Below are 13345 nucleotides of genomic sequence, written 5' to 3'. Positions count from 1 at the left end.
ATTATACCTCCACAGCCAACAAACAAAAAACCCGAATGAAGAGTCGGTAAACTCAGCAGCAGTTGTTTTCAACTTGTCCTGATAGTGGCACTGTTTATCTGCTTTACACAGCGTCAATTCCAGCTCTCCTTTTTCCACTCAGTCACGGCACAAGTTTATTTCACTGCCAGTTAAAAGTGATCAGGGCAGAAGCCACTTGGCAGGCTGCAATATTTCTGTTGTTTTGAGGAAAAAGTAACAGATTGAATCTAATATCTTAAATGTAGCTGGGAACATTTTTTCTTTGAACGTATTGTCTGTGATGCTCTTTACTCGTAATGTAAATGTGGCAAATTGCAGAAATGGAAAGTAATTTTTAGCACTTTAACTATGCTAATGTAGATTTTTATCTGTCTGTACTTGAGCATCTTTCGTTTCCTCCCTACATTTGAAGGCAGAGCTGTGTGTACTTTCTCCTCCTTCCATCCTTCAAACTGACCTGTCCTTGATTTTTAACCTCTGTGACCAGAATTGGTCACTTTGATCGTTATAGACGCCCAAAAACATCTCATCCTCGCAACTGGAGAGGCACGTCTGATTGGGTACATCCACCACATGTCTGACACCTGAGCGCCACACTGAGAGACTCTCCGTACATGTAGTGAAGGTTAGATATGAGTCGGATGAGTTCGGTAAATCGTTTTCACGAGGATCAATAAAAAGGTTAATCTCAAAAAGAAACATGTAAAAGTTTATTTAGCATCTGTTGTCACTGATTAAGCTCCTGTATTCACACTGCCAGGCATCAGATAACCATACCAGTCCTGTGTGTGAGAGCGTTAATGTGTATGTTAAACACACAACAACAAAAAGCATCCAAGATGCCAAAAACATCCGGTGTAGCATTCAAGGTAAACTCAATGTTATTTCATTCTTGATTAGATTTTAGATGAATTTCAGAAACTACTTGACTACAAAATATTTTCACCACCTTCACCAGCTTTGCCACCGTACCAGGATTTATTTCTCCATGTGTGCAAATCATTTTTAACGCCTTACCTTTTATTCCTGACATATACCAGTACCCACAAAGTGTTGATTATTATTCCCCTGAATAAACGTCACACGTATATATACATTTGCAGTTGTAGCAGGAATTGAAATATAAACTTATTAAGCGTGATATAGAACACAAAGACTTACATCGCCCTGTGAGACGAGATGAACTGGGAACCGCCAAATGAGAGCAACAAATGTCACTTTGCAGGCGTTTAGAGGATCGTGCTGCCGGTGCAACAGGAAACATCTTCAGACGAAGCGGACAGCTAAAGGTGCTTCCACAGTGTGAAGCAGCACTTTTTTTTTTTTTCCTTCCTTGCTCCCTTTTGTCCCTTCTGCCCCCTTCTTTTAAAAATTACAAGATCTAAAAATGGCTCAAGTGCTGTGCCGCCGGCTATTTTTAGCATCCTGTAAAGGAACAAGATGGTTGCAGAGGAGCTGAAGTGTATGCACATCATTCTATAAATATAAGCACTACAACATGAGAGGACATTTTTTTATTTATTTTTCAGTTGCACCTTGTTTTCCGCTGATTTGCTGCGTGCAAACGAGCTGCTGCACTGCTAATGGAAGTAATTCATAGTTAACCCACTCCTCAGTCTATTCCTGTGCAGCCCCACTCATTATTTTTGCTCTGTTTTGGAATGTTTCTCAATGAATAATTGACTGGAGTGGTATTTTTGACCGGCCCTGTCTTGGGTGCAGTGTATAAATAGCTCATGTGCAGCAAAGCGTGCATGGATTTGTCAGGGGCGTTAGGCCTGGGAGTCGGAGCCCTGTTATGTAATAGGCATGTGAGTTGGCACACCACAGAGACTCTGCATTGAATGGGTGTGTGTGTGTGTGTGTGTGTGTGATGCTCTGTTCCCATTGAACGTTTTCAGAATGGTAGTATACTCACTGGGAGTCCTTTGTCGAGCCCGCTGCAGCTGAGGCAGCTGATTTTTCAGCTAGGCGTGTATTTACAAGCAACTTTTAGACATTCAGGCGATGCACTTTATTCAGTGCATTCATGGGAAATAAGCAGAGGAATGTCTTCGTGTCAAACACAGAGAAAATAAATATTTAGTCACACTTGCTTCTTAAAAATATTTTTATTTTATTGATCAAGTCAGTTCAATTTATTTGTGTCCTCATAGAACAATTAGTGTAGAAGTAATTACAAAGATATACAGACTAAATGGCTGAGCTAAATCATGCAGTGTTAATGCAATATGGCATTAATGCAGCGATAACTTCTTCTTTTAAATACTTTTTCTTTTGTAAAACCACTTAAATGTAAGATGTGCATCATTGCAGCACTGCAGTCAGAAATTTATTCCATTTGAAAACTATTTATTCACGTGACTTCCATCTAAAAACTAGCTGCCGTGCAGAGAAACTCCAGAAAAAGTGTCCAAATGTTTTGAGCTTCTAAACTTTTTTTGATTCCCATCTCCCCTGTTGAAATGTGTTACCGCAGCCCCACAGTATGTAAGATATATTTGGCTCACCAAAGGCTCAATATAGTAACACTGAATGGATGTTGCTGCAAGATATTACATAATAATAGTGAATTTCCTACACGGACATCAAAGGAGACGACTATTTTTAAAGGCACAGAGATGAAGAGCGGATCAAGATTTCCGCACACGGGGGGAAGAACGCTGCTTCATTCCAACATTTCTCTGTAACAATTACATAATCTGTTGTGTGATCACATGAGGCCGCTGGCTGGGCGTCGCACATGAATGAATGGATGGATGGATGAATGAAGTGAAATACACATTGCATGCACAGTATAAAGTGGCAAATTCCAGAATTACCCCCCCCCCCAAAAAAAAAAAAAATAAAAAAATAAAAAAATCATGTAAATATAAAACAGATGCAAGTGAGGCATTTTACCAATTCATAAGAAAAGATCATTCTGGATTCTGAAATCATGAATCATAAACTCATAAATGCTCATTTTGACCAGTGTGAAAACAGTTTTCTGTACTGATGCAGACCATTTAGAATGACAAGCGTTTCGTGGTTTGTGTTCACTCGTCTTGTATTGATACAGATTGAGCTCACATGTCTGGACTGAATGATAGACTGTTCATAGACAGTGTGATGTGGAAGTGTTCCTGAGCCTGTTCAGTGGTATTCAGTCAAGAGTCACGAAAGATTATTTTTTTAATGACTTCATCAACCTGTGAAGAACTGCAGATGTTACATTCTTATTTGCGTTTTTATATATTTTTGTCCATCTTTGCATCTGTGAGGTTGTGCATCTCTTTTTTGACCAGCCATGTTACTGAGCTGTTGTGAATTCACCTCATTAGTTGTCAAATGTTTTTCCAGTTGTATTTCATTTGTGCAGATTATTTTTCCATCCTTTTGTTGCCGGTGTTTTTTTGGGATGTGTTGCTGCCATTGACTTCATGTAAACATGTTTTCTAAAACTTTGTGACATAGATCCTTGAACAGATCCCAGCTCACTACGGAAAATACTACATAAACTCTCAACAAGTCGCCGGTCCATCACGGGAGAGACAGCGGCGACGGCTGTGACTCACTTAGTCGATAAGTCGTCTCCTGATCTCGAGGTTGCGATTCATTCTCACCCTGTCCACACGTCAAAATGTCCTTTAGCAAGACAATGAACCCTGGATTGGTCCTGATAGAGATCAGGCCATGTTGCATCCTCTGCAGCTGGCGCGCGTGTGCATGTGTGTGTGTGTGTGTGTGTGTGTGTGTGTGTGTGTGTGTGTGTGTGTGTGTGTGTGTGTGAATAATTGTAAACAACAATTTACAGTGAGATCAACAATCACACACTCACTTTAACACATACTGGCAATTAACAGTGACTTTTAGAGGTGCATGAGTGCATTTGCCATGAAATAAAACACCTCAGTTTGATCATCTGACATATTTATTTTCTTCTGTTTGCTTTCTGAGATTTGCAGGTGATTGCACGATTTATTTACATTCAGATAGTGTCCTGAGTTTTCCATGAATAAGAGAGCAAAAGAACAAAATCAATGCAATTCTTTACTTACGGATGTCACAAAAAGTGAGTTAAATATGCAATATGAACATTTTGAAAAGCACACGAGTTCTTGTTTTACCTTTTCATGAAGGTTATATGCAGTACGCATGCTGGAGGCGAGGGTGTCAGTTTTTAGACACGGCACGAAGGGACTGAGGTCAGGTGGGGATGTTTGAGGTGATCTCAAAGTCCAGCATGTTGGTTCAACCCATCATTTCATTTTCGTGCTGCAGCCGCAGTTTATCCAGTTGAAGTATACAACACAATCCTCCAGCTGCTATGGATTTGGTATCATATGAAAGTCTTGACTTTGCAAGTCAAAATGTATGTTCTTTTATGTTCTTTTTTTCTGTAACACCTGATCAAAACGAGTGTTTTTTGTCACGAGAAACTGACAAGTGTGTGGAAAAGTGTGGACAAAACACACGTGCATGAACAGAAAAAAAAAACAAAGATTGCACAAGATAACAAAAGGTGAAAGCAGGTGACACTCTGGTCAGATGAGAGAAAAGCTGATATTTATAGAAATGCAACAAAGGTGCAATAAGTAAGAGCTGTTGTGTAAGTTGCTCTTATGGTTCAATTTCTTTCTCAACGACACTTCAACACATGGAGGAGAGCAGATGGAGGATTAAACCACCAACCTTTGGATTTGAAGACGTCAGTCACGTCGAACTGTGACGTTTGTCGCTCCAAAATCCGACCTGAGTGATATATTGCATGTGAAATTTGAGAATTAGGAGAAGAAAATAATTTGCTTTGTGGATAAAGTCCATCCATCCAACTTCAATACTGGAGTCTGATTACTGGCAATGTGCTTGAAGTAGCTTTTTAAGTAGTTTTTTAACTTTGGAGATCTAAAAGATAATTTCTATTTGCAATTTATAGTACACAACTCAATACTTTTGCATTGGCTATGTGATCAGATGCAGCATAACCATTTAGTTTTTCCCCATTTTCTAAACCAAGTCAGATATTCTTCATCAAAGCAAAGAAGCAGACACACAACAGTGTTTGTAAGATTTCGAGAATTTTAAAGCATAAATGTAAAAAGTTGGCATAAAACCTCAAAAACTGGTCTAAAGTCAGTGATTAGCCCAATTATTTGATCTGTTTTATGATTGAGACTTAGAAAGAAATGTGAGGAAACAGTTACTAAATATATTTGATTTCCGGATAAAGCTGGAACTTCACACACGTTTTTGGACTGTGGGAGGAAACTGGAATACCTCAGAGAAAAATCCACAACAGTTTTTAGTATTTAGAAACAAAAAAACAAAAATAAAATTTTAAAAAAGTATTTTTTGATTTGCTGCCTCCTGTTTGCTTTGGCTTCAGCACCATGGACAGTTCCTCAGACACTCGCCCCCTTGACCGTTGAACTGGTTGATAAATTGTTTTGCTCCATTTGTTGCTTTTTTTCCCAACTTTTTTTTTCATCAACAGATCAAAAATGCTTAAAGATCTGATATATTATTTATGTAAATCATTCAATCCATGTGTTTGTTGTGTATCGACAGTCTGGATTCCCTTCATCTTTCCACTGTGAGTTCTCCTTTTTTAACCCAGATAGCTACAATCTAACCTTCATCAGTTGTTTAGTTTCTCCTTACCTTTAAGTGCCGTCCACCTTCCTTCAAGACGCACACTTCTTGATTGTTCCAATCTGTCTTCCCCAAAAGTATTCAACCAATCCTACATTTCAGCAAACTTCACCTCTTCATTCAGCACCATCATCCAGACAAACATTGTAAAGATTACTCTTGCAGCAGTATGGTAAAACTAACCTGTGTCACGACGGTCTGCATGTGGCTGTTTAGCTAAAGTTGAACTCCTGTTTTCTTTTTCACTGGTTCTACATGAGGAACATACATTTGTAGGATGAGCAGCTGAGTATGCGGGTCGCACTCTTCCCTCCTCTGCTTCTGTTTGCTCTTGCTATCAGTTCATGTTTATAGCTTCTGGTATCGACTTCATGTCACAGCCCACATGCTCATGCCACAAATTTCACACTCTTACAATGTGGTGGTATTTTCAAAGGGAAATAAACAGGCTTTGAAATGGTGTAATATTTATTATGGGATAGCAGTGGTAAAATAAAGGAGCAATAGACACACATTTCCTTACTTGTTGTGAGTGTTTTGGGCTTCATATTGCAAAAAAGTTTTGGGGAACTGTTCTTGTGATAGTTAGATGTGAAATATTTCTATGATGACACTTTTGCAAAGCCCCCATGCTTTACTGTCATTACTGCACAGAGCATTAGGAGACCGACACAGATCTAAACACGGAGTCTGGTCAGTGTATTGTACTTCATCATTTATGCAATGGAAGCAAAAGATGAACATGTCAGGGGTTTTCTGCAAGTCTGTCTGCTTGTTGAGAGCTGTGTGCCCTCCTTTACCTATGCATACCACAGCGATCACATGTTCAAAAAGGTTCCCAGTAAACATATGTAAATGAGCAAGTGGGAAATGGATTTCAGTTATATGGCGCTACGTAGACCCCAAAGTATTTTACACAACTGCCCATTCATTCACACACTCACACGACAATTAAGTTTGTACTTCTTCAATTGTTGCACTGTATCTCTGACACAATATTTCATTCACTTCTGTTTTATTGGAAAAAAAAAAAAAACGTCCCTCCTTCCATGTTGTTTTTCCACAATTGATTCTCCAAAATAATAAGGATAATAATAATAAAAAACAATCTAAATCTAAATTCTGGAACAAGGTGCCCCTTGACCCCTGCATTTTTTTCCCCACTGTGACCGCCCTGCTTGTTGAATACCGGTGGTTGATCACTTTCAATGCTTTCTCCCTAATCATAGTAAAATGAAAATACAACATGCTGCGCTAAAATAAAGAGAAAGTTGATAAAGAAAAAGTACGCCTCTATCTCACCACTCAAGATGAAACGGGGCTATATGTGGCCCCTGAACTAAAAATGTATTAAACACCCCTGCAGATATTTAACAAATCCTTTTTTTCCCGTAGAGTTTATCCTGAAAACCTGAAAGAAGACATGAGTCGCTTTATTTTCCTTACACAGGTTGCACTGCCTCTCCGCATGTTGCAATGCCATGAAGATCCTATAGGTCGCAGCTTGAATGAACGATAGTCATTCTTAAAGAGATGCATTGATAAAGATGAGAAATTGGAGGAGGAGTATCTCTCTCCGGTGTCTTTTTCCTGCATCCCCGCGAGCTTAGGAGCCGTCCTGTGTTTATATTTTTCGTCTCCCGTACAGTAGTAAGCTACCTTGAGCAGAGAAACCCGCAGCGCCAGGCATGTTGAGTATGGGAGTTAAAAATAGCATCATCGGTCGGCCAAGCGCCGCTCCGTTACTACGCGTTTCAGCATTCTGCCCTGTGCAGGGGGAGTCTGCAGGACTGAGACCACGGCAGCCTTTACACCTCTCTCTGAGTGTGTGTGTGTGTGAGAGAGAGAGAGTGTGTGTGTAGAGCTCTGCATCATCACACCCAGGGGCCACTCGTGGTTCTGGACTCGTTTTTAAAGCCACCTTTTCCAGGCCTTTTAAATACACGGAGCTCCAGCTGAATGGAGAACTCTGCATACAAGATGTTCCTTTCCCCACAATGACACAGAAACGAGGAACGGCTTTCCCCGTTTAGAAAAGAAAACGCCTTACTTTTGCTTCTTCCTGTTTTCCTTCAAATTGAATTTCATTGAGTCCACATTGCATGCAATGGAGGCTCCTGCTTCCTTCCACCTTCAAAGTGGGAGATTCTCCACCTGACGTCAATGCCGAGTGACTGACGCAGCGCGCGAGAGAAGGAAGTCTGTTTCACTTTCCCTTTCCCGTTTTTTTTCTTTTTTTTTCTTTACTTTGGGCGTTAAATATAAAACGGGCGCGTAAAAATAACATCATGTGGCAAAAGGGACAAGGAGTTATAGGGTTTGTTGTGTGAGCATTATGGATGAGGTAGGATGAAGGGGGTGGGGGTCTTTGCGCGTGCATGTGTTGGAGGGTGATTTCAGCAGCAAATCATGAATTAATAAAAGGCAAATTGTGCACACTTTCCTTAGCATGCGGTTGTTGTTGTTTTTTTTCTTCTCTGCATTGTCATCACCATTTCTATCATTATTTGTATTATTTTCACCATCATTATTATTGTTGGGAAGATGCTCGCGTGCACGTGCATGAGAGAAAGCGGGAACTCGCGCCGGTTCTCCAAAACGCCGCACGCTCGAAATTCCTCCAAGGAACCTCTGCGCGCTTTTTTTTTTTTTTTTTTTTTTTTTCATCACGCGCGGGGGGCTAAAAATAGAAACGGGGTTGGATCGTGATCCAGAAATAGATAGGGGGCATCACTCCTATAAAAGGCACACCATTCAAGAGTACAGTGAAGAAGCGGAAAGCCGGAGCAATATTTTATGGAGAAAAGGAGCGGTTTTTGGTGCCACTTTTGCGTGTTTTGATGGGAGACTTCGCTGCTTCAAATGGTGAGTGGTGTACACCTTTTCTCCATCTGCACCTGTTTCCCTTTCTTTTCCCTCCTCAGAATGCTTTGCTGTAGATTTTAATTCACATCACCAGCAGACTGCTACATATTTGACAGTTTGGTGTTGTAGAAAAACGGGAAAAAACACGATGTCATGACTGTTTTTTTTTTTTTTTTTTAAATCCAACCTGCAGCTCTATTCCCAGGAATCAACCTTTTGGATGTGGTTAGAAAAAAGGGTGGATGTGTGTTCTTGATAACAGTGTCGAGATATATTCCCAGCTGGAGATTTTTTTTTCTTCTTTTGCATTATTTTTGCTGTGATTGTAAAATGAAGGAGGAGCTGTCCCCCTGTTGGGGTGCTGAAGTCTTTTTATACTGGCTACGCGACATCATCGTGCACATCGTGAGCTCGGTGTACTATTTTTTCACAGAAAAATGCTTTTAAAGGTAAATTGCACAGAAAATCTGACCGATCGCCTGATGATTTCGATTATTATTTTTTTTTTCCTTTTTTTCGCTCGGATGGCTGAAGGGCGAGCAGCTCCAGAAGCTCGCCGCCCGCAGACACAGCGCTGCTGTAACATCTATAATTTGATTGGTGTTTGCAGAATTTTTTTCTTCCTCCCTTTTGTGCACGACGAGTCTCGAGTCGTGACTGCTAAAAGTGAGTAAGGCGCGTGCTGCGTCAGTGGCGTCTGGCTCCGGTGCGCTCGAGACAGATGGGGGGAATCGTGACCGGCTGGGAGACGCGTCCACGAGACGAGAGGCTGAACGGCCCAATGAGAGCGCAGCGAGGGTGGGGCCCTCTGCTTCAGCAGCTGGAGGCTCTGAGACTAATTAACCCTTTGCAAATACAAAAAAAAACTTCATTATTATTTAATCCGGCGGCTGGGCTTGATTTGAACCACCGTTTTTTTTTCTTTTCTTTTTTTTTTCTTTTCGATGCGTAAAATGGTTCAACATTTACCGAGAAAGCGCGCGCGCCAGGGCGCGCTGTTGTCCCGCCTTTGTTTGCAATCACTGCTGGGTATTTCTCGAGAATAAAAAGTCCCCCTAGTGTCAATAGTGAACGTCGAGGAGAGTCATTAAACTGTCAGGTGCTTTGGCCTCCTGCTTAGGTGCTCTTTTCCTCGGCGTCGCCATTGGTGGACGACGGTCCTTCCTGTCCAATGAGGTGGAAGCTGCGTGTTAAAGTCTCGAGCAGCAATGAGATGCCGCCTCTCCTCACCGCCGCTCTTTTTAATAACAAGCCTGCGTGTTGCTGCAAAGCGATAAGCCTCATCCAGTGCATCTCAGCTGTCAACGGTGCATGCTACAGCACCCCGATGGTCAAGGTTTACCCACATTTTGTTTTATTTTGTTTATTTTTTTTTTTTTAAATGTTATCATGTGAATATGAAAACACTTGGAGGATGAGGATCCAGAGGAGTCGTGGAGAGTGAACGTGGACCTAGGAGCTGCTGGTTGTCCGTCACGAATCTTTTTGCGGTCTGGGCTTGCTGTGCATATACGAATCTGGGAAGCCCTTACCCCAAAAAGCATTCGTGGAGGATGCAAGCGTCGTGCACGCTGTGGGGACTGACAAGTCACTCATGCTGCTCGTTAAGACTGCATTTGTGTGTGTGTGTGTGTGTGTGTGTGTGTGTGTGTCCTGTTTGGTCTCACAGTGGACACAAGTGTGACTGACTTTTAACACACAGATCCCACATTCAACTACTTTAAAATCTCATTCATTCAGCTTTTTGAACTGAAACGCATCACTAATTTAACACAGACTGAATAATGGGAGAGAGTGTCGTCTGGCACATCCACCCTCACACACAGCAGTTGCACTTCTTTGCAAGATTGTTTGGTGTTACGTTTGTGACGTGCATAAATAAACATATCTGACAGATTTTTATCATCATCGTCCGCACAAATATTGCCACTAACCATTCATAGTGCACGAGACTGACATTACATCACTCTGTACGTTACCCTTCTATTGCTTCTCCTCCAATGTATTTATTATTATTACTGTATATTTAGAAGTATGATGTCGTTCTGTGTGGGGTGACTGAACATGACTGAAACACTGAATACTTAAGTGATATCATTTCTACATTTAGTCCATCATGTTCACAGTTCACCTTAATATGACGTCAAGCTTTACCTCAAGCAGCACGGAGCTGCTTGAGGTAAAGCTGGGGCTTCGGGGTCTTGCTCAAGGGCAACGGTTACCTGTATGCAAGAAGTGACTGCTCAAACGGGCAAGTTTTTAATTTTACCACTTTCAAATATGCTTTAAAAATAATCATTTTTGATTAAATCAACATGGGATTCATTTAATTTTTGCCATCTCTTTTATTCAGATTGTTTTATATGATTATGTACAAGCTGAACAATGTAAGACTATCATTTGCTTGTGTATTATTTAGGTGTTCGTGTTTTCTGTGTCGCTCTGTGTATTTCTCATGTTTTCTGTTTGGAACACTCACTTCAGTGCAGCCTCGTCCAGTGTGAGCTGTCTTCACATAGATTTTTTTTAAAACTATAAACTGTTTTCACTGTTGAAATAGATTTTTTTCTGCTTTTCATGCTCTTTTTTTCACCCCCCCCCCCCCTTTTGTTTCTGCCTTTTGAACTCACAGGTTTGTGCAGACAGCAGCAGTGACCAAGCCAGAGCAAGGTCAGCAGGTGGAATCCTATTAAAAACCTGGAAAAAGGGAAGTAAACTATAGATTTTAAATATATTCTGGAACAACGGTTGCTTTAAGTGTTCATTTAAAGCACGGATGAAGCCTCTCCCCTAAATACACACTGTCACGATGCACTTCTGTTTCATCTTATGCGTCACTAAGATGTTTTATCCATTTTAATGTGTTTTTCTTATGCTTCTTTTCATTTATCACTTCTGATCACCACAAAAGTACATTTAAAACGAATTGGCTGTCCTTTGCATTTCTTTTAAATGTCATTTTTTTAAAGATTGATCTCACGTAAGCTGACATAGTAATGTATCTGCAATGCAACAATGAGTGTACCTTTTCTTTAAGCCCAATGTGAAGCCAAATCATCAGGAGAAAGTGTCATAGCACTAAATCATGTTGACTACCAAACATTTCCACACATATAATTACTTTAGATGGCCACTGACTTCGTACCTTTGAACCTCTCACATCGCCACCTTAACATCGGCTCTTCACACATCTGCAGATTATTGTTAAAATGGAAACGTTAAATGGGAAACACGTTTTTTGTTCTTCTTGTGATTATCGATGAATGGGTTATATGACTGAACCCTGATTCTTTAATGTGTATTGATTATGGTTGTGTGAGAGTTTGGGGGTGGCTTGAATTCTTGGAATCCCCCTTTCAGCTTCTGTAGTGTCTGATCGTCCTTTTACCTGATTAGAGATAACAGCGATATGAGGGAATGCACACAGGCCGAGGTCAGGAGCATGGTGACGACACCGGTGTGAAGCAGAGAGGCATCATCGGGTTTTAAAAGCCTTTAACGAACACAGTTCTCAATTAATTTAGACAAAAATGATTCATGAGGTTCAACTTTGCATTTAGTTTTTACAAGGCTACACAGTCCATCACTGCATTCGTTACAAAGGTCTCTTTACTCATTATTATATTTTGAAATAGCATATGCTGTGTCTTTATATCTTTTCCTCTTTTGCTGTCAGTAGTGTCAGTACTTCATTGAAGACTTTTCAGTCATTTTTGTTAACTGATCACGGAACGCATCCTGTATGTTTTGAGTTTGTTCTTATTGTGCTGGTAATCCCTATTCATGTATCTATATGTGAGGATTTAGGATTTAGTGGCAGCCTGCACCTTAAAATGAAGCTGCAGTTATTTCATTCACCATTTAGAGTGAGAGTCGAAACATATTTCAGTCAGCCACATGCTCCACCTCTGCTGTGGTGATAGTCGGAAGCATGAGCAGCCTTGTGTGTTGCACAGATCATTCGAACACTGACAACGGATTGAACGCAAATCTGCAGACAAGTCTGTGAATCTCTTGAAAACAGCTAACTTTCTTTATCTGGAATAAATTTTGCATTTACTGTTAAAACTCCAAAAGAAAATTTGTTAAAACCTGAAACTTCTGTCATCATTTAGCTGCACCTCCATTTTGCACCAGAATAATTGTTTCCCTCTTATATCAGCAGATACGTGTTTTCCTCTCTCTGTGTGTGTGTGTGTGTGTGTGTGTGTGTGTGTGTGTGTGTGTGTGTGTGTGTGTGTCACCACGTCATGTTTATTTGTTAAATTATTTCATGCTTATTGTGCATTTTAAGTCCTTCAGTCTTTTCATTGTTTATTTTTTATTCTCCGTGTAGATGTGTGAAATATGTGTGAATCAAATAAAACAAATAAACTGATTCTAAAAGCTGTAGATTAATCGATTCCTCCGACTGTGATAAGAAATCCTATTTTTAATCTGAGTGTGTGTATGTTTCCATTTTAAAGATTGTGAGTCTTCTGTTGACTAATGCTTTAACCATCTAATTCGTAATAAAAGTTTGGAATAAAAATTTCCTTTCCTTGAGTCGTTCTTGATGTTCCGTCGGTTGTATGAGATGACGCCACAATATTGCACTTCCTCTGTTATAAAGATTTGGAAGTAGCTGTTTTTCTTTATGAATGCACTTGAAAAAACAGTCAAAGAAAGGAATGTGTGTGTGTGTGTGTGAGAGAGAGAGAGAGAGAGAGAGAGAGAGAGAGAGAGAGAGTGTGTGTGCGCATAAGCAACATCTAACAATTATAAAGAAGACACATGAATAAAAGGTGTGTGATTGTTCCATACAATCCTCATTGCTCAACATAAA

Source organism: Salarias fasciatus, chromosome 1 (genome assembly GCF_902148845.1).
Source record: "Salarias fasciatus chromosome 1, fSalaFa1.1, whole genome shotgun sequence".
NCBI lineage: Eukaryota > Metazoa > Chordata > Actinopteri > Blenniiformes > Blenniidae > Salarias > Salarias fasciatus.
The sequence above is the reverse complement of the archived record's forward strand: the minus strand, read 5'-3'. Positions refer to the sequence as shown.